The 22997-nt window shown below is 35.4% G+C and overlaps 1 protein-coding gene and 1 pseudogene across 4 annotated transcripts in view; one reads left to right on the forward strand and one right to left on the reverse strand.

The window, feature by feature from the left end:
• The window catches only part of Nepl16 (Neprilysin-like 16), a 1095435-nt gene that overhangs the window by 585356 nt on the left and 487082 nt on the right, over positions 1-22997 (forward strand). The gene's annotated exons all lie outside the window — the stretch shown is intronic.
• Positions 5146-6440, reverse strand: LOC138858879 (uncharacterized; annotated as a pseudogene).

Below are 22997 nucleotides of genomic sequence, written 5' to 3' on the forward strand. Positions count from 1 at the left end.
TTTTTGTAGAGGCTGCAGAGAGGCCCACTCGTCAGCCAGTTCATTTCCGGCTATACCCCTGTGACCAGGCACCCAAATGAGGTGCACTCTATTGTGGTTTGATAGCTTCCCAATGCATTGCAGCATGGCTGCAGTCGGGCCCGTACGCATCGCGCCCGACGCGCAGATGCAAGCAAGTCGTTGCAGCTTTGATAGTCGAAGTCCTACCCACCGCTCCTTATGTTATGATCGATTTCACAATCATGGTGTGCAACCATCTGATAATCCTCACGTTGCAGCCCCATGATATCCCAGCAAGTCGATTGCACACCATGAGCGCTTTCGTAGCTTTGGCTAAGGTCAGGTCTACATGCCGCTTCCTCCGTAGAGTGGAATCCAACGTGAGGCCTAGGTACTTGACCGTGTTATCCATTTCCAGCTCCCTGCCGCATAGGGATAGGTTTCTGAGGCCTGGCAGTAACCTGCGCCTGGTAAACGGTATGATTGTAGTTTTGGAGGGGTTGATGTTTAAGCCAACCCCACTACACCATCCCATTGCCAGCCCCAATCCCCTTTGTACACAATCGCAGAGAGTGTCTGCGAACTTACTCCTGGCTAAGATAACAATATCATCCACATACATTTGACAACGGATTCCATTGCTGGTTAGCAGCTCAATAAGATCGTCCACAACTAGGCTCCAAAGTAGGGGGGATAGCACTCCACCCTGTGGACAGCCTCTTGCTGTGCCAGGACCAATTCTGGTATCGCTGACTGTGGTTTCAGTTATCCTGGCGCGCAGTACGGCTTCAAACCATTTGCGTATCGGTGCCCCCACACTCCTTTTCTCCAGTGCTCTTGACACGCTTTCGTGAGACGTATTGTCAAAAGCACCTTCGGTGCCTAGGAAGGCGCATAACAGCACCTCACCCCCATCTAACGAACTTTGGATCTCTAAAGTTAGCTGATACAGAGCAGTATTGGTTGATCTGCCTGCTCTGTAAGCATGCTGCTTCGCATGTAGCGGTGCAGCCTTCAGCACCTTCGATCTTATTTCGTGATCAATGATCTTTTCCATACTTTTAAGTAGGAAGGAAGTTAGACTTATTGGCCTTAAGGATTTTTCCATCATCTATAGTCTTTCCTTCCTACCAAGGGTATGAAGATCACCTTTGCACTGCGCCAAGCTTCTGGGATATATGACAGTGCTAGGCTATCCCTTATCAGCCGAACAAGGTAGGGTAGTAATACCTGCTCCCCCTGTTGCAGAAATGCTGGAAGGATGCCATCCGCACCCGGGGACTTATACTTTTCGAAGGAGGCCACAGCCCACTTGATGGAGTCTGCAATGAAGAGCTGTTTTACGACTGTCCAATCTAAGCGAGATGGTTTTCGTTCGACCATAGGTCGAATATGGTCTTTTTGAGTTGTCTCCGGGAAGTGCGCAAGTAGAAGAGCCGTGGCTCTTTCCTCTGAGCTGAACGTATAGGTCCTATCTGATCTTTTAATTGTTAGTACTGTGTCCGTCTTGCCTCAAGCCAGAGCCTTATGCAGCCTATGGCGTTGAAGCTCTTCTGCTTTGTTGACTTAATCTCCTTGTTGTAAGCAGTTAGGCTGCACTTGTAGTTCTTCCAGTCCCCGGTACACTTAGCCTTGCTAAATACTTTGCGTACCGTTTTTTGTTAGTTCTGAGAGCCTACTTGACCACCACGAACATCTGCGGCACTTAGTGGTCGTTCACCTGGCAGGTTCACCTGGGTAACCGTTTTAAGCTTGTATGGCCTTAAGACCACCGAGCTGAACCTATAGTTCAGGCGAAAGCTGACGAATTTATATTGAATCTATATGATTCGTCATCTGTACAGAGATTGAGCCTCCATCCTGAATTCTTGACCTCGATCTCCCTCAGCAATCTAGCAGACCTCTGGTCCTTGCAGTCTACCTGCAGCATGCCTCCTTTAAAGTAAACTCCATGGAAGGAGGCTGCATATCCAAACCCTTTGAATACCTTCTCCATGAGTAGGTCCTGGAGCACGGTAAGCTCCTCCGACCCCAGTGTCTCCGTATATTTGCGCTATCAGGAGCTGAGTTGCTTTAATCGGGCGCTGGCTCCGATTTCCGCTACTCCGTTTACTGATCGACGCTGTATTGCCACCTTTCCGCTTCTCCGAGGCAGGGGAGGCACTGTTTTATCTCGCTCTGTTACGCGCTAACTTTTCGGCTTCCTCAGGAGTTCTTTCCTCCTGGAGGTGCCTCAGGTAACATATGAGGCTGGGACCGCTCATGCCCCTCCTCCTGAGATCATTTTGTCCTCCCAGTTGGTGGTAGAGAGGGTAATCTACTTCCCCTCTTCCGTTTCCGTTTGCGAGCCCCCCCCGGTAGATGCCCGTTGCGAGTCGCCCGAATCCGAGCAGGTGATCCTGCTCGATGGAGCCTCAATGGGGTTCACTTTATCAGCGCCGACCGCAGTCAATCTCGCCTGCTGAGCATGTCGTCATCATCGACCCTTGCATGCTTCTCGAACAGCGCTCGCTCTTCTGGCGAAAGGGCTTCCTTCTTCATCTTGTCCTTACGACCATGTGCTCGACGTGGCGAGCCGTCCGGTCAATGCCCCATGACCAGAGCCCCATGACACAGTAAGGCCACCGTTACTTCCCAATGCAGCCCGGTGTTGAGAAGGCAAATAATCTAATGGGCACGGGAGTCGCATAACACCCTAGACGAGGTGGCAGCTCTTGGTTGTCGCACGCATGCGGCTTCTGCCAACCCGTGCGAGAGGTGCTAGGCAGCACACCTCACCCCGGTTGGGAGATGCCGAGAATGCCTTGTCACTCAAATCTCTGCACCACGGCAAGGTGCCTGCCATTCGCAAAGGTTATATGAAGCATGTATCTTATATGAAGCTGAAAGAACTAAACTCATATTTACAAAAATTTTAAATATAATATTTCAATAAAACTTAAAATACATATATTATTTCTTGTTCCATTAATTTCACATTACAAACTTTTAAACACATTTCATCACAATAACTTTAACTCCCTCAAGGTTTTTTTTAATAAAATAAAATAAAAAGTCAAACAAAAAAATTAAAAGCATATTTTTCGCTTTCAATACATATATAATACATATATCTTGTGACGAACACGGATGTTAGAACAAAATCCAACAGAATTGTCAGAAGCAACTAGACAGCGAATTCGTAGTTGCCAGAAGGTTCTAGTAGCTTTTGTTAAAGATTTACTATATAGGGGCTGCCGGATTGTGCAGCAAACACAAAATGATTTAAGCTCATATAACGAGCAATAAGTATTAAGTTGTTGGAATTAGAAATAAAGATAAGTGTATGACCACTACATTGGGACTTTTATTTAACAATCCAGTGATCGAACTCAAGAGTGAGTTACGATTTATCGATAAATCCGTACATATATAATATTAACAAACTAATAAACGAATTTTTACTTATGTATGTATGTAAATATACATGTACACAACTCGCGGAGCACACCATACACACAGCATACAACACACCAATCACACCATCGATCCAGCCCACGCATATTCACCACCCAAATTATCAAAAGGATCGACTGGACTTTCGCGTTCACACGTTAACCAGTAGAGCTGCAAAACTACGATAGTCGGATAGTCAGTCTCGATAGTTTCGATAGTTTAACAAAATACTATTGATAGTTTTCCTCTTTGAAATCTTCTTTCGTTTAAATTAAGAGACTATGGCTTTGTACACTTTATTTTTATGATATAATCATTAGATTTAATTATAAAACAATAGTAGAAAACACGAAAAAGTTAATAAAGTTACATATAAAACTTATTATATATTATATATGTAAAATGAGATCAACAAATGTCTACTTAGAAAACGTTCCCATAGAGTACTTTTTTTGCCAATAATCCATTAATTTTTGTTTAAAAATAGTAATTTATTGACATTTATAGCCTTTAGTGCTGCTCTCCTATCTGAAACACTGAAGTATCCACTGGCACAGATGCTGAGAGACATCGAATCATTTTCGATGGTCTGTAATGGAAATAAAAACAAAGTTATAAGAGACATTCGGTGCTAAAACTGTACATTATCACGCCAAGCTTTTTTTTTGGCAGATCGTGTCAAGCTGTCATGTTATTTTTGTTCATCATTGCTTGGCATTTCATCATGGAAAGACTTACGCCTGAACAACAATTATAGATTGTTCAACTGTATTAGGAAAATTCACGTTCTGTAAAGAATGTGTTTCGCGCGCTTCGCCCAACTTATGTTCAACATAATCGGCCTACTTAGCGTACCATTCGCAACACCATCACTCATCTTGAGAAAAAGCAATCATTCGATAATATTCAACCGAATAGACAACTACCACCGCGCAGTGAAGAAAATATAGCGGGCGTAGCTGAGAGTGTACACGAAGACATGGTCTTCGTCTTGTTGTGCAAGAACCGCTCGACCTTCCCAAGCGATATCGCTTCGCTTTATGGCTCTCGAAAAGTTCCAAGAAGATCCGACGTTTTCGAGCCAATTTTGTCTAGAGATGAGGTCCATTTCTGGCTCAAGTGCTGCCATTTCATCCAGAAAAAACAACGGTTTGGTGTGGATTGTGGGCCGGTGGAATCATAGCTCCATATTTCTTCAAAAATGATGCTGATGAAAACGTAACCGTCAATGGCGACCGTTATCGTGCCATGATACCCGACTATATGATACCTGAAATTGAAGCTCGTAATCTAGGCGACGTTAGGTTATAACAAGACGGCGCCAGCTTCCACACATCGCATCAATAAATGGATTTATTGAGAGAAAACTTCGGTGAGCAGATAATTTAAGGTTTTGGGCCGGTTGATTGATATCACACCGTTAGACCTTCTCCTGTGTAAATATGTAAGGTCTAAAGTCTATCCGGACAATCCCTTTTCGATTTAGGTCATGGAGCAAAACATCACGCGAGTTTTGGTTCTTTGAGCGGAGGAAAAAATAAAAATGGTGACGATGTTATTTCTGTAACATTATATTTTATTCTCTGCCTTTTTTTTCAAATTATTTTCTGCTTATATAACTACTGAATTGATTTTCAATTTTCTTTATCTATTTCTTTGTTTTTCTATTTTCTTATTATTGGAGGAAATACAATATTTGTTATATATAATCTTATTTTTTATTGGATGCAAACAAATATGATTGTGTGGTTTACCGGATAATGTCTGGGTTTTCCTTACAGTCAAACATAAGGACCAAAACATGTTTGTATGCATTTGCATTATTTTCTTTTGTTCTTTAGCTCTACTTGTTTCTTTTGTTCTAGTAATGTTTACTTGTTTTTCTTTAATCTTTTATTTTGACCAATTTACAATATTTTGTTGTGTGATGTCTGGTTGGGGTGATATTGTACACATAACTCCTCCCTCCCTTAATGGAAAAATCTCCTGAGTTTGAATAGTATTGTTTTTCTTTTTTTTAATTTTATAAGATATTAAAATTATTATTATAATCACAATAAAACTTAAAATTGATATTCCAATATAAGAGATATTTTTGTGATATTTTAATTCATTAATTTCTTTTAAATTTTCTTCGTTTTTAAATACAAAGTCGGTAATTGTAATGTTAGTAGTGAAATTGTGAGTATCATAGTTTGGATAATAAAATCTTTGATTATATGATATTTTAGTATTGGAGAATATTTGGATAGGATCTTAATTGTGCAGTTATTATAATGAATCAATGTAGTGTTTTTCAACTTAATTTTTCTGTTGTCGCAATTCTGGTTTATTTCTATGCCATTTGCATTTTTTAATAAAATAGTTTCTCCATCAATTTGAAAAAATTTCTATTGCTATTTTTGATAAGTTCACAATTTAATAAGTAGATGCAATGTTTAGAAATTTGTAGTTCATTGAGGGTTTTAGCTTCTTCGAATTTATAAGTGACATTTTTGTATTCAAAAACATTTTCAATTTCTGCTGTTATTTCTCTGCCTGCTTTATTTGGTATAGGAATAATATTTTTTACTTGTACCGATTGCAATTCTTTTGGAATTTTGACCACGAATATTAACAAATTTATTTATATTCCAAGACGCATAATTATATATATTGAAGTATGTTGAGGTCTATGTTGTAATTATAAATTTCTTCATTTGTTAAAATACTTCGGTGAAAACCACTCTTTACTGAAATAATGTTTTCCTGAATCTGATTTGCTGCGTCTTTTAGAATGTTTATCATTATTGTTTGTTTATGAAGAATCAATATTTAGTCTGTTTTCTCGATACATTGAAGAATTCTTTCTTTCGTCTTTAATAATTTGTTTTAATTTTGTGAACGTGTTCGAAAAGAAATTACTAATTTTTTATTTGGTGGTTGAGAGCTGTAATTAAATTATGTAAATTTTTATCTACTTTCTTAAGGTGATTTTCAATGTCTATCCTATCTCCATTATCCATCGTTCCAAATAGAAATTTATGTACAGAACCTATACCGTGAATTAAACCTTTCTTTTTATACTCTCGCAACCTGTTGCTACAGAGTATAATAGTTTTGTTCACCTAACGGTTGTTTGTATCACCTAAAACTAATCGAGTTGGATATAGGGTTATGTATATTTAAATGATCAGGATGAAGAGACGAGTTGAAATCCAGGTGACTCCGAGTCTGTCCGTCCGTCCGTCCGTGCAAACTCTAACTTGAGTAAAAATTGAGATATCTTTATGAAACTTGGTAGGCATGTTTCTTGGTACTGTGAGACTGTTGGTCGATCGATCAGAACGGCGTAATCGGACCACTGCCACGCGCACGAAACACCATTAATCAAAAACAAATAAATTGTCATAACTAAGCAACTCCGCAATAAGATACAAGACTGTTATTTGGTACACAGGATCACATTAAGAAGGGGCATTTGCAGTTAAAATTTTTTTTTAAGTTGGCGTGGTCACGCCCCTAAAAGGTTTAATGTGCATATCTCCTAAGCCGCTAATGTTATAATAACAAAATTCACTGCAAGCAAATGTTTTTAGAACCTCTACTCGCAACTCCGCCCACTCCCATATAACGGTACCCTTAAAAAATACTAAAAGCGCGATAAATCAAGCACTAAACACGCCAGAGACATTAAATTTTATCTCTGGGATGGTATGAGCTGACTTTATAGGAACCGCTTTCAAAATTAGTCAATGGGGGTGGCTCCGCCCACTTTTAGGTGAAAACCCATATCTTGGGATCCGCTCAACCGATTTCAACCAAATTCGGTGAATAACGTTCTTTTCCTATTTCTATGTTATAGTGCGAAAATGGGCGGAATCGGACTCTAACCACGCCTATTTCTCATATAACACCATTTTCTATCTGATTCTTTCACTTTCCACTATGCATATCGAGCAACAGTGATTATATCGGTCTAAATCGTCTAAATCGAACCAAAACTGTTCAAGCCCCTAAGTACTAAATATGTGGACCCCAGTGCCTATAGTTGACCTTCTACCGAAAATATTAGTCAATCCACAAAGAAATCTCAAACGAGTATACCATTTGACTTTGCGAGAGTATAAAATGTTCGTTTACATTCGAACTTAGCCCTTCCTTACTTGTTTCTACTAACTTTTTTCTTGGGATTATTGTTTTCATTTTACCTCTCAAGATTTCAATTTCATTAGATAGAGTGTATAACTGTAGATGTGAATATGTTTGCAAGATTTTTGTTATACGAGCATTATTTAGTATGTAAAGAGTTTCAAGAGGGTTAATTATGTGAATTACAGAAGGTCAGATGACGTAGCAATCTGTTTAGTGTTGATGATAATTTCTGCGTATCCATTGTCGGTATGTATTTGATGTACTTCCAATGTGTACGATTGCTATCATCAATGTTATTTGGAAGATGTATTTGGCCTAAAAAATTATTTGGACGTTTAATGTTTGTTGGGTGAATATTATCTAATGGAAATTTTCTATATCTTGGGTCGTATTTGTGCCGAACCGCTTTATAATTTTTTACGTAATCTTCTTTTTGAGTGTTCTTAAACTCTTCTCTATTTATATTTAGTTTTCCTATGCATTTTTTTTTAGTCTTCTGAATAGTGTCTTTAATCAAATTTGTATCAGTTTTTCCATTTATGACCTGAAGGGGCGGGGTTTTAATTGTAGAATGATAAGATTTGTGGATTTGGTTTTTCAATTTCTAGGACTCTAATTTTTTCGGAGAGAGTATTATGAAATCTTTCAATATCTGAATTCCCAGTATGACTGTTTGATTTTGTAAAATGAACTTCTATTTCTTCTTTCCTAAAACAAATATTTTATGTTATTTGAGTTGAATTCATTATCTAATATTAACTTTCTGGGTCTTCCTTTGATAGAAAAGAATAGTCTAAGCTTTTCTATAATAGTTATACTGTTTCTATCTTCTAACTGAAATGCCATAGCAAATTTGTCTATAAAAGTAAGAACGTAACATTTTTTACTTATGTATATATCTGCGTGAACTATTTCATTTATATCTGATGGTGTGCTCGTTAATTGAAATTTTGGTTTTAAAGGTTTTCTATCATATTTTGCTCTATTGCAAACATCGCAATTATTTATATATTTTTGAATCAAAACTTTCAAAATTTTCCAGTATATTAGTTTTTTCAATTTTTCATAATTTTCATTAATACCTGCATGACCTGTTTCATTTTTATGATATTGAGCAATTTGTTTATAAACTTGTTCTTCATTTTTCATATCTTTAGCATGGAATTCACATCTAAAAAACTTTACCTGTCTATCAAATATTTGAATAAGCTTTTGCTGAACTATGTTGTACTGATTATCGGTTAAGTAAGAAAAAATACCTACTTTTCCACTATTTATGTGCCTACGACAAAGATCTATGAAATTATTATTTTTTATATCTTCTGCGCTAATAAAAATTTTCTTTGTGTTACCTAGTTCTTCAGATTCCATAATTTTCTTTTTTGTTAAAATGATTTGTGTATTGAAGCGATTTACAATAGTATGTAAAATTGGAAAATGATCATTTAGTTCCTCCTCTTGTGAGTGGATTGTAGCATTTGTGCTTATGTTGTCTTCTTCCAATGAATGAATCTCGCCTCTGTTACTATCTATTCTACTTAGAAAATCGGCTACATTATTTTCCTTTTCTTTCACGTAATTTAGTAATATTGTATTCACCTAGTTTAATTAACCATCTTTGCAATCTATATTTTCCCTTGTTTTTCATTTGGAGCCACTTAAGTGGTTGGTGATCGGTTAAGTGATCAAATGCTCTGCTGTAAATGTATGGTCTATAATATGTCACTGCCCAGACAATAGCTAGTTCTTTTTCTGTAGTAGAATAACTTCTTTCGTGTTTGTTAAGTGTTCGACTAGCATAGCTTATAAGATGACTATACCGCGCCAATTGCAAAGTTACTTGCATCAGTTGAAATGCAAAATTTTTTGTTAAAGTCTGGATATTTCAATATTGGTGGGCTTACTAATAAATTTTTAAGTTTTTCAAAGGATGATATGTACTGAGGTTCGCGAGTGTTTATTTTAATATCTTTTTTTAAATGTTTTGTTAAACCATGTGCTACTTTAGCGTAATCTCTTACAAATTTTCTATAATAACCTGTTATACCTAGGAATGATTTAATTTGCTTTGATGTAGTAGTCAACTTTAGTTTTTGTATATTTTCGATTTTGCTTAAATTTGGTTGTATCCCTTCTGTTGTTAAAGTGTGACCTAGAAATTCAGTTGTTTTCGCGAAAAATGTGCATTTACCAACTGAATCTTTAAATTATGAATCTGAAAATATTTCGGTGATATTTTGGGCATGTTCTTCAATACTTGAACTAAAAATGAAGATGTCGTCTAAATAAACCACACATATCTTGTTGATATATTCCCTAAAAACTGAATTCATTAGACGTTGGAAAGTTGCTGGTGCATTCTTTAGTCCCAGAGGCATTTTTATAAATTCAAGGTACCTTGAGTTGTAGAGAAAGCTATTTTTGGTCTATCTTCTTCTTTTATTAATACCTGATGAAAGCCCTTTTGCAAGATCTAATGTTGTAAAATACTGAGCTCTTCCAAGTTTGCTGAGTATTGTTTCTATATGGGGTATTGGAAATTTGTCATCTATAGTGACTTCGCTTAGCTTCCTGTAGTCAATAACTATTATCCATTTTTTCTTCATTGAATTGTCTTTCTTTTTCGGTACAATCCAAAGAGGCGAGTTGTACGGGGAATTACTTTCTTTAATTATGCCTTGGCGTAACATCTCGTTCATCTGTCTACTAATTTCTTCTTCATGAATTTGAGGAAATCTATAAAATTTATATAAGTTGGTCTACTTGTTTTTGTAAAAATTTCGTGCTGAATTTCATGAGTATGAGGAAGGTTTTTACCTTCTTGGAAAAATAAATCGGTATTTGCTTTTAGAATGTATTCTAATTTTTGGTTTTCTTCTTCATTCATGTCACTATTTGATAAAATATCTAGAAAATTCTGTAAGTATATTAATATCTTCGTAATTGTAAGGGCATGAATTTATAAATTTAATTTTGTTGCCGTTTATCTCTACATACTCCTTTTCTAAATTAATTATATCCTATTAATCCTATTAAAGCAGGTTTTAAAATATTCTGTCCCTTTCTAGCATCAAAGTTCTTATTTTTTATGTTGGTTAGTTTCCAATGTATATATTTTTTTTCATTGAATTCGTTTGGGGTTGGGTTGACTAACTCTTTATTTAGGGAAAAATTTCCATTATTGGTGCCAAAGTGTTTTGGTTTATCAAGCTTAATGCATTCATAATATTTTAACATATTATATTTCAATAATGATGTTGCAGACGCTGTGTCAATAAAACATTTAATTTTTGAATTTTTTATAGTCATTTCTATTATCGGTAACGATTGTTTTGGGCTGGCAACTGAAAATTTGCTTGTTCTTGAACGTGATCTATTTTCATCGGTTAGGGGGGTTTTGTCTCCTTTGGACTGAATTATATATTCTAAATTGTTGAGAATTATTTTGTCTATTTTGTCCAAAGCTAAATTGCTCGGAATTATTTTGTCTACTTTGTCCAAAGTTAAATTGTTGATAATTGTCAGTTTGGTTAGAATTGTTACGAAATTGTCTCTGCTGATTTTGTCCAAATTGAATTATTGGAAATTTGCATTATATTTTATTCCCTTTTCAAGTTATTTTCTGTTTTTATAACTACTAAAGTGATTATAAATTTCTTAATCTATTTCTTTGTTTTTCTATTTTCTTATTATTGGAGGAAATACAATATTTGTTAAATATAATCTTATATTCTATTGGATGTAAACAAACATGATTATGTGGTTTACCCGATAATGGCTGGGTTTTCCTTACAGTCAAATATAAAGACCAAAACATGTTTGTATGCATTTGTATTATTTTCTTTTGTTCTTTAGCTCTACTTGCAATCTTATTTTCTATTGAATGCAAACAAACATGATTGTGTGGTTTACCCGATAGTGTCTGGGGTTTCCTTACAGTCAAACATAAGGACCAAAACATGTTTGTATGTATTTGCATTATTTTCTTTTGTTCTTTATTTCTGCTTGTTTCTTTTGTTCTAGTAATGTTTACTTGTTTTTCTTTAAACTTTTATTTTGACCAATGTACAATATTTTGTTGTGTGGTATCGGGTTGGGGTGATAGTGTACACATAACTCGCGTGTCATTCGCCGGTTAACAATCGATCAATATGACGAACAGCTTAGGCCATTTTTTTTCTGCAACAGACATTGTAATAAAAAATGTTAGCAAACCAAACTGGCGGATCACAACTAAAACGTGTTTTTTCTCAGCCTCCCAATGTGCAGTTGAGGATCAAAGTCCTTTAAGTACATGATAGCCGTCATCATGTTGGATAAGATTGCTAATAAAATTTTGATCCCTCACAACACTTATATTCCTTGATCCAGACTTTTTACGCAGGCAAAAGGAAAGTGCTTTTTTCATGCGTTCTAACTTGTAGAACTAATAAATAAACAGGAGTACGTCCACGCGCACACAACGCCGATCATAGCGTCGTATTTCAGAACGGGCAATTTTACTGTAAGTTGTTCTGGATGTCCTTTTTTCCGCAGTAAATCGTTGGATACGACAACTCCTGAGCATCGTTGTCGGTTGTAACGTCCCTTGAGCATCTACCTTGCCCTGGTGCCATTCCAACCCGTTCAATGGATCTATTTTTAACGCTTTCATTGTCTATTAAAGATTCCAATGTTTGCCAGCCAATCACTTGACATTTCTATATAATGCTTGACGCAGAGTTCTGTACCCAGCAGATAGTTCAGTTCTTCCAATATCTTTGCTGGTTGCACTGTCTCCGGCATAAAATTTCGCTCATATTCCAATCGACGTTTCAGGTGCACTTGAATAATATAGCTCTTGTCAAATCTTCATGGCAGCATGGTGACTGTCTCTACAACAGAAATCGAGCTGTTCACCACTGCTCCACGAATAGCATATTGTCGTTCATATCCTAGGGAGATGATGCGGGTTCCTCGGGAATATCAGTCTTTCCTCCAGATACATTAAATCCAGAAGGCATTCCGGAATATCAGGAAACTCCAATCATTACGAGAGACAAATATTTGGTATCCTGCCTTTCCTGAAAATCCGATAGCATATGTTGCAAAAGTTGTACATTTGGTTCGAAATTTCTCCTGAAGCATCTTCTGAGCAGGTAAATTTTGTTGAAGTCTGACGTTTTTCTAGATGTTTCACTTGGTGAGGGAGCCACTCATTCGTCTGTTTGAGTGTTCTGCGTTCTTGCTTTTTAGCCCTATGTTCCGGATTCAAGCGCCTGTTTGTATGTTCTATTGTGTCGCGCTCCTGCTCCTCTGCCCTATATTCAAGATTCATTCGTCTGTTTGACCGATCGTGTCACGCTCCAGTTCTTCAGCTCTGTAAAGTAGGCTCTGTGGTCTAATGGAACATGCAGGACTGTTACTAGTTCTCTCCTGAATGCGGTACTCCAAATTTGAGCTGCGTGATTAATTTAAATAATATTATTAATTTCCAAATTTTGACGATATTGTCGTTGGCTTCTATTCACAGCACTGGAACGTCTTTGTTCCTGCGATTGCCTAGATACTCTTTTTATAAATTAATTAAATATTTATACAAATAAAAAATATACTAAAAATAAACATTAAACAAATATGTGCCCTATTATTGAATGTTTTAGAGTCCGACTTCACATCTGTAAACTCTTTTAGTCTTCTTGGTATCATCAAGCAATTTTTGAAAGAATATTAAGGCGTTAATTACAAAAGGTGCAGTGTAGAGGTTTTTTTTACATAGGTTATACTTTCTACATGCTCTTAGAACTTTTTTTATTTCTTACCTACTCTTCGACCTAGGTTTTATTTTGTACTTACCCAGCAGTTAATTAGAATTAGAATTAGAAACAGGATAATTATGTTTTCATGGCAGCTATGTGCTATAGTGATCCGATCTAAACAATTTCTTCAGATATTGCATTGTTGCCTTACACAATAACCCATGCCAAATTTCGTGAACATATCTTGTCAAATGAAAAAGTTTTTAATGCAAGCACTTGATTCCAATCTTTCACTTTGTATGGCAGCTATATGCTATAGCGATCCGATATCGGCAGTTCCGACAAATAAGCAGCTTTTTGGGAGAAAAGGACGTTTACAAAACTTTAGATTCGTCACGGTGATCATTTATATATATACTTTATATATACGCCATTTACTTTTGGATGTTACAAACTTCATTGCAAATTTGATATACCCTGTTCAGCGTATAATTAGTCCAGATAAACGAAAGTGCCCAAATAACAATGACGAACTTTTAAAAATGCAAATGTAAATTAACAGTACTGGTATATCAAATGTGAGTGTATTGGTGAACCCATCAGCTGTTTCTTGTAGGGTACGTTTAGGCCAATTATGGAATGTAAACATATTGTCAACTGACATTTAGGGCTGGCAAAATCTGTCTTCTAATAATATCGATTAAATTAGAGCAGGCCCGATTATAATGAGTGGAATGTAAGTTTTCAAAGGGTTTTCAGCGAAAACTGTGTTTTCGTTTGACAGATTTTGTATGGATGAAAACACAAGTTTTCGCGTGAAAACACGAATTTGTGTCGGAGCGAACATAGTAATAGATTCGATTCTTCCGGAAACTATCAAACGCAGTTTTCATTTCGCGAGTGTGTGTGTGCAATGTGGTACATCAATATTAATAAAAACTCAACAATTTTAAAGAATAAAAAATATCATGTTAAAACCTTTAAAAAAGTTATATATATCTTATAACGATTCTGATTCAAACTCCTACATCCCGTGTTTGTCATATTTGAATAGTTAATGTCAAAGAAAAGAAACTAAACAAATAAGGAAGTTCTAAGTTCGAGTTTAACGGAACATTTTATACTCTCGGAACTTGCAAGAAAAATTATGTCAGGTGTTGGTGAAATTGTATAATAAAGGAAGTATTGATCCGATTCAACCCATTTTTGACACAAAAACATACTATTATCGAGAGTTTCATTTATTTATTTTATTATATGAATTTCAATTATATATCTTACACATTGACCGATATTTTCGGTAAAAGATCTACTATATTCATTGGGGTCCACATATTCAGTACCTAGGGGCTTGAATAGGTTTGGTTGGATTTAGACAATTTTTAATCACAAGGTGGCATACTTTAAATGCATGATTCACGCGAAGTTTTAACCCGATGCAATCATTGTTGCTTGATTTGCATAGGGAAAGTGAAAGAATTAGATGGAATTTAAAATGGTGTTATATGAGAAATAAGCGTGGTTGTAGTCCGATTTCGCACTATATAATCCCATTTTCGCACTATAACATAGAAATATGGGAAGAATGTTATGTACCGAATTTTGTTGAAATCGGTTAAGCAGATCCCAAGATATGGGTTTTCACCTAAAAGTGCCCACTGTCTAATTTTAAAGTCGGTTCCTATAAAGTCATCGCATACCATCCCAGAGATAAAATTTAATGTCTCTGGCGTGTTTAGTGCTTGATTTATCGCGCTTTTAGTAGTTTTTAACAGTACCGTTATAAAGAGAGTGGACGGGGTTGTCACCCGATTTCATTCATTTTCACACTATCGGTAGAAATGCTAAAGGCATTTGTTTCCAGTGAATATGGTTATTATAGCATTATCGGTTTAGGAGGTATGCACATTAAACTTATTTGGGGCGGGACCACGCCCACTTAAAAAAAAAATTAACTGCAGATTTCCTTCCTTAATGTGATCCTGTGTACCAAATAACAGTCTTGTATCTTATTGCGGAGCTTAGTTATGGCAATTTATTTGTTTTTGACTAATGGCATTTTGTGGGCGTGGCAGTGGTCCGACTACGCTCATTTAACTACTAACTGTACCAAGAAACATGTGTACCAAGTTTAATCACGACATCTCTATTTTTACTTAAGTTACAGCTTATATTAGTACAACTAAGGGTTAAGTTATCCTACATTCTACCTTACATTGTTATCCTAAGAGTTACACTACTGCTAACTCTCTTACATACATTAATTAAGCTATCATAATAATGTATTACATATTGAGAGCATAATCACCTGATGCTGATCACCGTTACCTGAATACGCATATAAGACATTGAAAAAAAAAATAAATAAATATATACTTATATACATGTTGTTGTGTATGTACAGTGCGGTGACAAAAAAAGCAGAAGGCAAAAGATAGTGCAGTGACAACAAAAATATAAGTATATATTGGTGTATGCCTTATTATTGTAAAAAAAATTGTTATACATTTAATGTTCAAAGTCTGTTTGAGTGTTCTGCGTTCTTGCTTTTTAGCCCTATGTTCCGGATTCAAGCGCCTGTTTGTATGTTCTATTGTGTCGCGCTCCTGCTCCTCTGCCCTATATTCAAGATTCATTCGTCTGTTTGACCGATCGTGTCACGCTCCAGTTCTTCAGCTCTGTAAAGTAGGCTCTGTGGTCTAATGGAACATGCAGGACTGTTACTAGTTCTCTCCTGAATGCGGTACTCCAAATTTGAGCTGCGTGATTAATTTAAATAATATTATTAATTTCCAAATTTTGACGATATTGTCGTTGGCTTCTATTCACAGCACTGGAACGTCTTTGTTCCTGCGATTGCCTAGATACTCTTTTTATAAATTAATTAAATATTTATACAAATAAAAAATATACTAAAAATAAACATTAAACAAATATGTGCCCTATTATTGAATGTTTTAGAGTCCGACTTCACATCTGTAAACTCTTTTAGTCTTCTTGGTATCATCAAGCAATTTTTGAAAGAATATTAAGGCGTTAATTACAAAAGGTGCAGTGTAGAGGTTTTTTTTACATAGGTTATACTTTCTACATGCTCTTAGAACTTTTTTTATTTCTTACCTACTCTTCGACCTAGGTTTTATTTTGTACTTACCCAGCAGTTAATTAGAATTAGAATTAGAAACAGGATAATTATGTTTTCATGGCAGCTATGTGCTATAGTGATCCGATCTAAACAATTTCTTCAGATATTGCATTGTTGCCTTACACAATAACCCATGCCAAATTTCGTGAACATATCTTGTCAAATGAAAAAGTTTTTAATGCAAGCACTTGATTCCAATCTTTCACTTTGTATGGCAGCTATATGCTATAGCGATCCGATATCGGCAGTTCCGACAAATAAGCAGCTTCTTGGGAGAAAAGGACGTTTACAAAACTTTAGATTCGTCACGGTGATCATTTTTATATATACTTTATATATACGCCATTTACTTTTGGATGTTACAAACTTCATTGCAAATTTGATATACCCTGTTCAGCGTATAATTAGTCCAGATAAACGAAAGTGCCCAAATAACAATGACGAACTTTTAAAAATGCAAATGTAAATTAACAGTACTGGTATATCAAATGTGAGTGTATTGGTGAACCCATCAGCTGTTTCTTGTAGGGTACGTTTAGGCCAATTATGGAATGTAAACATATTGTCAACTGACATTTAGGGCTGGCAAAATCTGTCTTCTAATAATATCGATTAAATTAGAGCAGGCCCGATTATAATGAGTGGAATGTAAGTTTTCAAAGGGTTTTCAGCGAAAACTGTGTTTTCGTTTGACAGATTTTGTATGGATGAAAACACAAGTTTTCGCGTGAAAACACGAATTTGTGTCGGAGCGAACATAGTAATAGATTCGATTCTTCCGGAAACTATCAAACGCAGTTTTCATTTCGCGAGTGTGTGTGTGCAATGTGGTACATCAATATTAATAAAAACTCAACAATTTTAAAGAATAAAAAATATCATGTTAAAACCTTTAAAAAAGTTATATATATCTTATAACGATTCTGATTCAAACTCCTACATCCCGTGTTTGTCATATTTGAATAGTTAATGTCAAAGAAAAGAAACTAAACAAATAAGGAAGTTCTAAGTTCGAGTTTAACGGAACATTTTATACTCTCGGAACTTGCAAGAAAAATTATGTCAGGTGTTGGTGAAATTGTATAATAAAGGAAGTATTGATCCGATTCAACCCATTTTTGACACAAAAACATACTATTATCGAGAGTTTCATTTATTTATTTTATTATATGAATTTCAATTATATATCTTACACATTGACCGATATTTTCGGTAAAAGATCTACTATATTCATTGGGGTCCACATATTCAGTACCTAGGGGCTTGAATAGGTTTGGTTGGATTTAGACAATTTTTAATCACAAGGTGGCATACTTTAAATGCATGATTCACGCGAAGTTTTAACCCGATGCAATCATTGTTGCTTGATTTGCATAGGGAAAGTGAAAGAATTAGATGGAATTTAAAATGGTGTTATATGAGAAATAAGCGTGGTTGTAGTCCGATTTCGCACTATATAATCCCATTTTCGCACTATAACATAGAAATATGGGAAGAATGTTATGTACCGAATTTTGTTGAAATCGGTTAAGCAGATCCCAAGATATGGGTTTTCACCTAAAAGTGCCCACTGTCTAATTTTAAAGTCGGTTCCTATAAAGTCATCGCATACCATCCCAGAGATAAAATTTAATGTCTCTGGCGTGTTTAGTGCTTGATTTATCGCGCTTTTAGTAGTTTTTAACAGTACCGTTATAAAGAGAGTGGACGGGGTTGTCACCCGATTTCATTCATTTTCACACTATCGGTAGAAATGCTAAAGGCATTTGTTTCCAGTGAATATGGTTATTATAGCATTATCGGTTTAGGAGGTATGCACATTAAACTTATTTGGGGCGGGACCACGCCCACTTAAAAAAAAAATTAACTGCAGATTTCCTTCCTTAATGTGATCCTGTGTACCAAATAACAGTCTTGTATCTTATTGCGGAGCTTAGTTATGGCAATTTATTTGTTTTTGACTAATGGCATTTTGTGGGCGTGGCAGTGGTCCGACTACGCTCATTTAACTACTAACTGTACCAAGAAACATGTGTACCAAGTTTAATCACGACATCTCTATTTTTACTTAAGTTACAGCTTATATTAGTACAACTAAGGGTTAAGTTATCCTACATTCTACCTTACATTGTTATCCTAAGAGTTACACTACTGCTAACTCTCTTACATACATTAATTAAGCTATCATAATAATGTATTACATATTGAGAGCATAATCACCTGATGCTGATCACCGTTACCTGAATACGCATATAAGACATTGAAAAAAAAAATAAATAAATATATACTTATATACATGTTGTTGTGTATGTACAGTGCGGTGACAAAAAAAGCAGAAGGCAAAAGATAGTGCAGTGACAACAAAAATATAAGTATATATTGGTGTATGCCTTATTATTGTAAAAAAAATTGTTATACATTTAATGTTCAAAGTCTGTTTGAGTGTTCTGCGTTCTTGCTTTTTAGCCCTATGTTCCGGATTCAAGCGCCTGTTTGTATGTTCTATTGTGTCGCGCTCCTGCTCCTCTGCCCTATATTCAAGATTCATTCGTCTGTTTGACCGATCGTGTCACGCTCCAGTTCTTCAGCTCTGTAAAGTAGGCTCTGTGGTCTAATGGAACATGCAGGACTGTTACTAGTTCTCTCCTGAATGCGGTACTCCAAATTTGAGCTGCGTGATTAATTTAAATAATATTATTAATTTCCAAATTTTGACGATATTGTCGTTGGCTTCTATTCACAGCACTGGAACGTCTTTGTTCCTGCGATTGCCTAGATACTCTTTTTATAAATTAATTAAATATTTATACAAATAAAAAATATACTAAAAATAAACATTAAACAAATATGTGCCCTATTATTGAATGTTTTAGAGTCCGACTTCACATCTGTAAACTCTTTTAGTCTTCTTGGTATCATCAAGCAATTTTTGAAAGAATATTAAGGCGTTAATTACAAAAGGTGCAGTGTAGAGGTTTTTTTTACATAGGTTATACTTTCTACATGCTCTTAGAACTTTTTTTATTTCTTACCTACTCTTCGACCTAGGTTTTATTTTGTACTTACCCAGCAGTTAATTAGAATTAGAATTAGAAACAGGATAATTATGTTTTCATGGCAGCTATGTGCTATAGTGATCCGATCTAAACAATTTCTTCAGATATTGCATTGTTGCCTTACACAATAACCCATGCCAAATTTCGTGAACATATCTTGTCAAATGAAAAAGTTTTTAATGCAAGCACTTGATTCCAATCTTTCACTTTGTATGGCAGCTATATGCTATAGCGATCCGATATCGGCAGTTCCGACAAATAAGCAGCTTCTTGGGAGAAAAGGACGTTTACAAAACTTTAGATTCGTCACGGTGATCATTTTTATATATACTTTATATATACGCCATTTACTTTTGGATGTTACAAACTTCATTGCAAATTTGATATACCCTGTTCAGCGTATAATTAGTCCAGATAAACGAAAGTGCCCAAATAACAATGACGAACTTTTAAAAATGCAAATGTAAATTAACAGTACTGGTATATCAAATGTGAGTGTATTGGTGAACCCATCAGCTGTTTCTTGTAGGGTACGTTTAGGCCAATTATGGAATGTAAACATATTGTCAACTGACATTTAGGGCTGGCAAAATCTGTCTTCTAATAATATCGATTAAATTAGAGCAGGCCCGATTATAATGAGTGGAATGTAAGTTTTCAAAGGGTTTTCAGCGAAAACTGTGTTTTCGTTTGACAGATTTTGTATGGATGAAAACACAAGTTTTCGCGTGAAAACACGAATTTGTGTCGGAGCGAACATAGTAATAGATTCGATTCTTCCGGAAACTATCAAACGCAGTTTTCATTTCGCGAGTGTGTGTGTGCAATGTGGTACATCAATATTAATAAAAACTCAACAATTTTAAAGAATAAAAAATATCATGTTAAAACCTTTAAAAAAGTTATATATATCTTATAACGATTCTGATTCAAACTCCTACATCCCGTGTTTGTCATATTTGAATAGTTAATGTCAAAGAAAAGAAACTAAACAAATAAGGAAGTTCTAAGTTCGAGTTTAACGGAACATTTTATACTCTCGGAACTTGCAAGAAAAATTATGTCAGGTGTTGGTGAAATTGTATAATAAAGGAAGTATTGATCCGATTCAACCCATTTTTGACACAAAAACATACTATTATCGAGAGTTTCATTTATTTATTTTATTATATGAATTTCAATTATATATCTTACACATTGACCGATATTTTCGGTAAAAGATCTACTATATTCATTGGGGTCCACATATTCAGTACCTAGGGGCTTGAATAGGTTTGGTTGGATTTAGACAATTTTTAATCACAAGGTGGCATACTTTAAATGCATGATTCACGCGAAGTTTTAACCCGATGCAATCATTGTTGCTTGATTTGCATAGGGAAAGTGAAAGAATTAGATGGAATTTAAAATGGTGTTATATGAGAAATAAGCGTGGTTGTAGTCCGATTTCGCACTATATAATCCCATTTTCGCACTATAACATAGAAATATGGGAAGAATGTTATGTACCGAATTTTGTTGAAATCGGTTAAGCAGATCCCAAGATATGGGTTTTCACCTAAAAGTGCCCACTGTCTAATTTTAAAGTCGGTTCCTATAAAGTCATCGCATACCATCCCAGAGATAAAATTTAATGTCTCTGGCGTGTTTAGTGCTTGATTTATCGCGCTTTTAGTAGTTTTTAACAGTACCGTTATAAAGAGAGTGGACGGGGTTGTCACCCGATTTCATTCATTTTCACACTATCGGTAGAAATGCTAAAGGCATTTGTTTCCAGTGAATATGGTTATTATAGCATTATCGGTTTAGGAGGTATGCACATTAAACTTATTTGGGGCGGGACCACGCCCACTTAAAAAAAAAATTAACTGCAGATTTCCTTCCTTAATGTGATCCTGTGTACCAAATAACAGTCTTGTATCTTATTGCGGAGCTTAGTTATGGCAATTTATTTGTTTTTGACTAATGGCATTTTGTGGGCGTGGCAGTGGTCCGACTACGCTCATTTAACTACTAACTGTACCAAGAAACATGTGTACCAAGTTTAATCACGACATCTCTATTTTTACTTAAGTTACAGCTTATATTAGTACAACTAAGGGTTAAGTTATCCTACATTCTACCTTACATTGTTATCCTAAGAGTTACACTACTGCTAACTCTCTTACATACATTAATTAAGCTATCATAATAATGTATTACATATTGAGAGCATAATCACCTGATGCTGATCACCGTTACCTGAATACGCATATAAGACATTGAAAAAAAAAATAAATAAATATATACTTATATACATGTTGTTGTGTATGTACAGTGCGGTGACAAAAAAAGCAGAAGGCAAAAGATAGTGCAGTGACAACAAAAATATAAGTATATATTGGTGTATGCCTTATTATTGTAAAAAAAATTGTTATACATTTAATGTTCAAAGTCTGTTTGAGTGTTCTGCGTTCTTGCTTTTTAGCCCTATGTTCCGGATTCAAGCGCCTGTTTGTATGTTCTATTGTGTCGCGCTCCTGCTCCTCTGCCCTATATTCAAGATTCATTCGTCTGTTTGACCGATCGTGTCACGCTCCAGTTCTTCAGCTCTGTAAAGTAGGCTCTGTGGTCTAATGGAACATGCAGGACTGTTACTAGTTCTCTCCTGAATGCGGTACTCCAAATTTGAGCTGCGTGATTAATTTAAATAATATTATTAATTTCCAAATTTTGACGATATTGTCGTTGGCTTCTATTCACAGCACTGGAACGTCTTTGTTCCTGCGATTGCCTAGATACTCTTTTTATAAATTAATTAAATATTTATACAAATAAAAAATATACTAAAAATAAACATTAAACAAATATGTGCCCTATTATTGAATGTTTTAGAGTCCGACTTCACATCTGTAAACTCTTTTAGTCTTCTTGGTATCATCAAGCAATTTTTGAAAGAATATTAAGGCGTTAATTACAAAAGGTGCAGTGTAGAGGTTTTTTTTACATAGGTTATACTTTCTACATGCTCTTAGAACTTTTTTTATTTCTTACCTACTCTTCGACCTAGGTTTTATTTTGTACTTACCCAGCAGTTAATTAGAATTAGAATTAGAAACAGGATAATTATGTTTTCATGGCAGCTATGTGCTATAGTGATCCGATCTAAACAATTTCTTCAGATATTGCATTGTTGCCTTACACAATAACCCATGCCAAATTTCGTGAACATATCTTGTCAAATGAAAAAGTTTTTAATGCAAGCACTTGATTCCAATCTTTCACTTTGTATGGCAGCTATATGCTATAGCGATCCGATATCGGCAGTTCCGACAAATAAGCAGCTTCTTGGGAGAAAAGGACGTTTACAAAACTTTAGATTCGTCACGGTGATCATTTTTATATATACTTTATATATACGCCATTTACTTTTGGATGTTACAAACTTCATTGCAAATTTGATATACCCTGTTCAGCGTATAATTAGTCCAGATAAACGAAAGTGCCCAA

This window comes from Bactrocera oleae, chromosome 2, assembly GCF_042242935.1.
Source record: "Bactrocera oleae isolate idBacOlea1 chromosome 2, idBacOlea1, whole genome shotgun sequence".
NCBI lineage: Eukaryota > Metazoa > Arthropoda > Insecta > Diptera > Tephritidae > Bactrocera > Bactrocera oleae.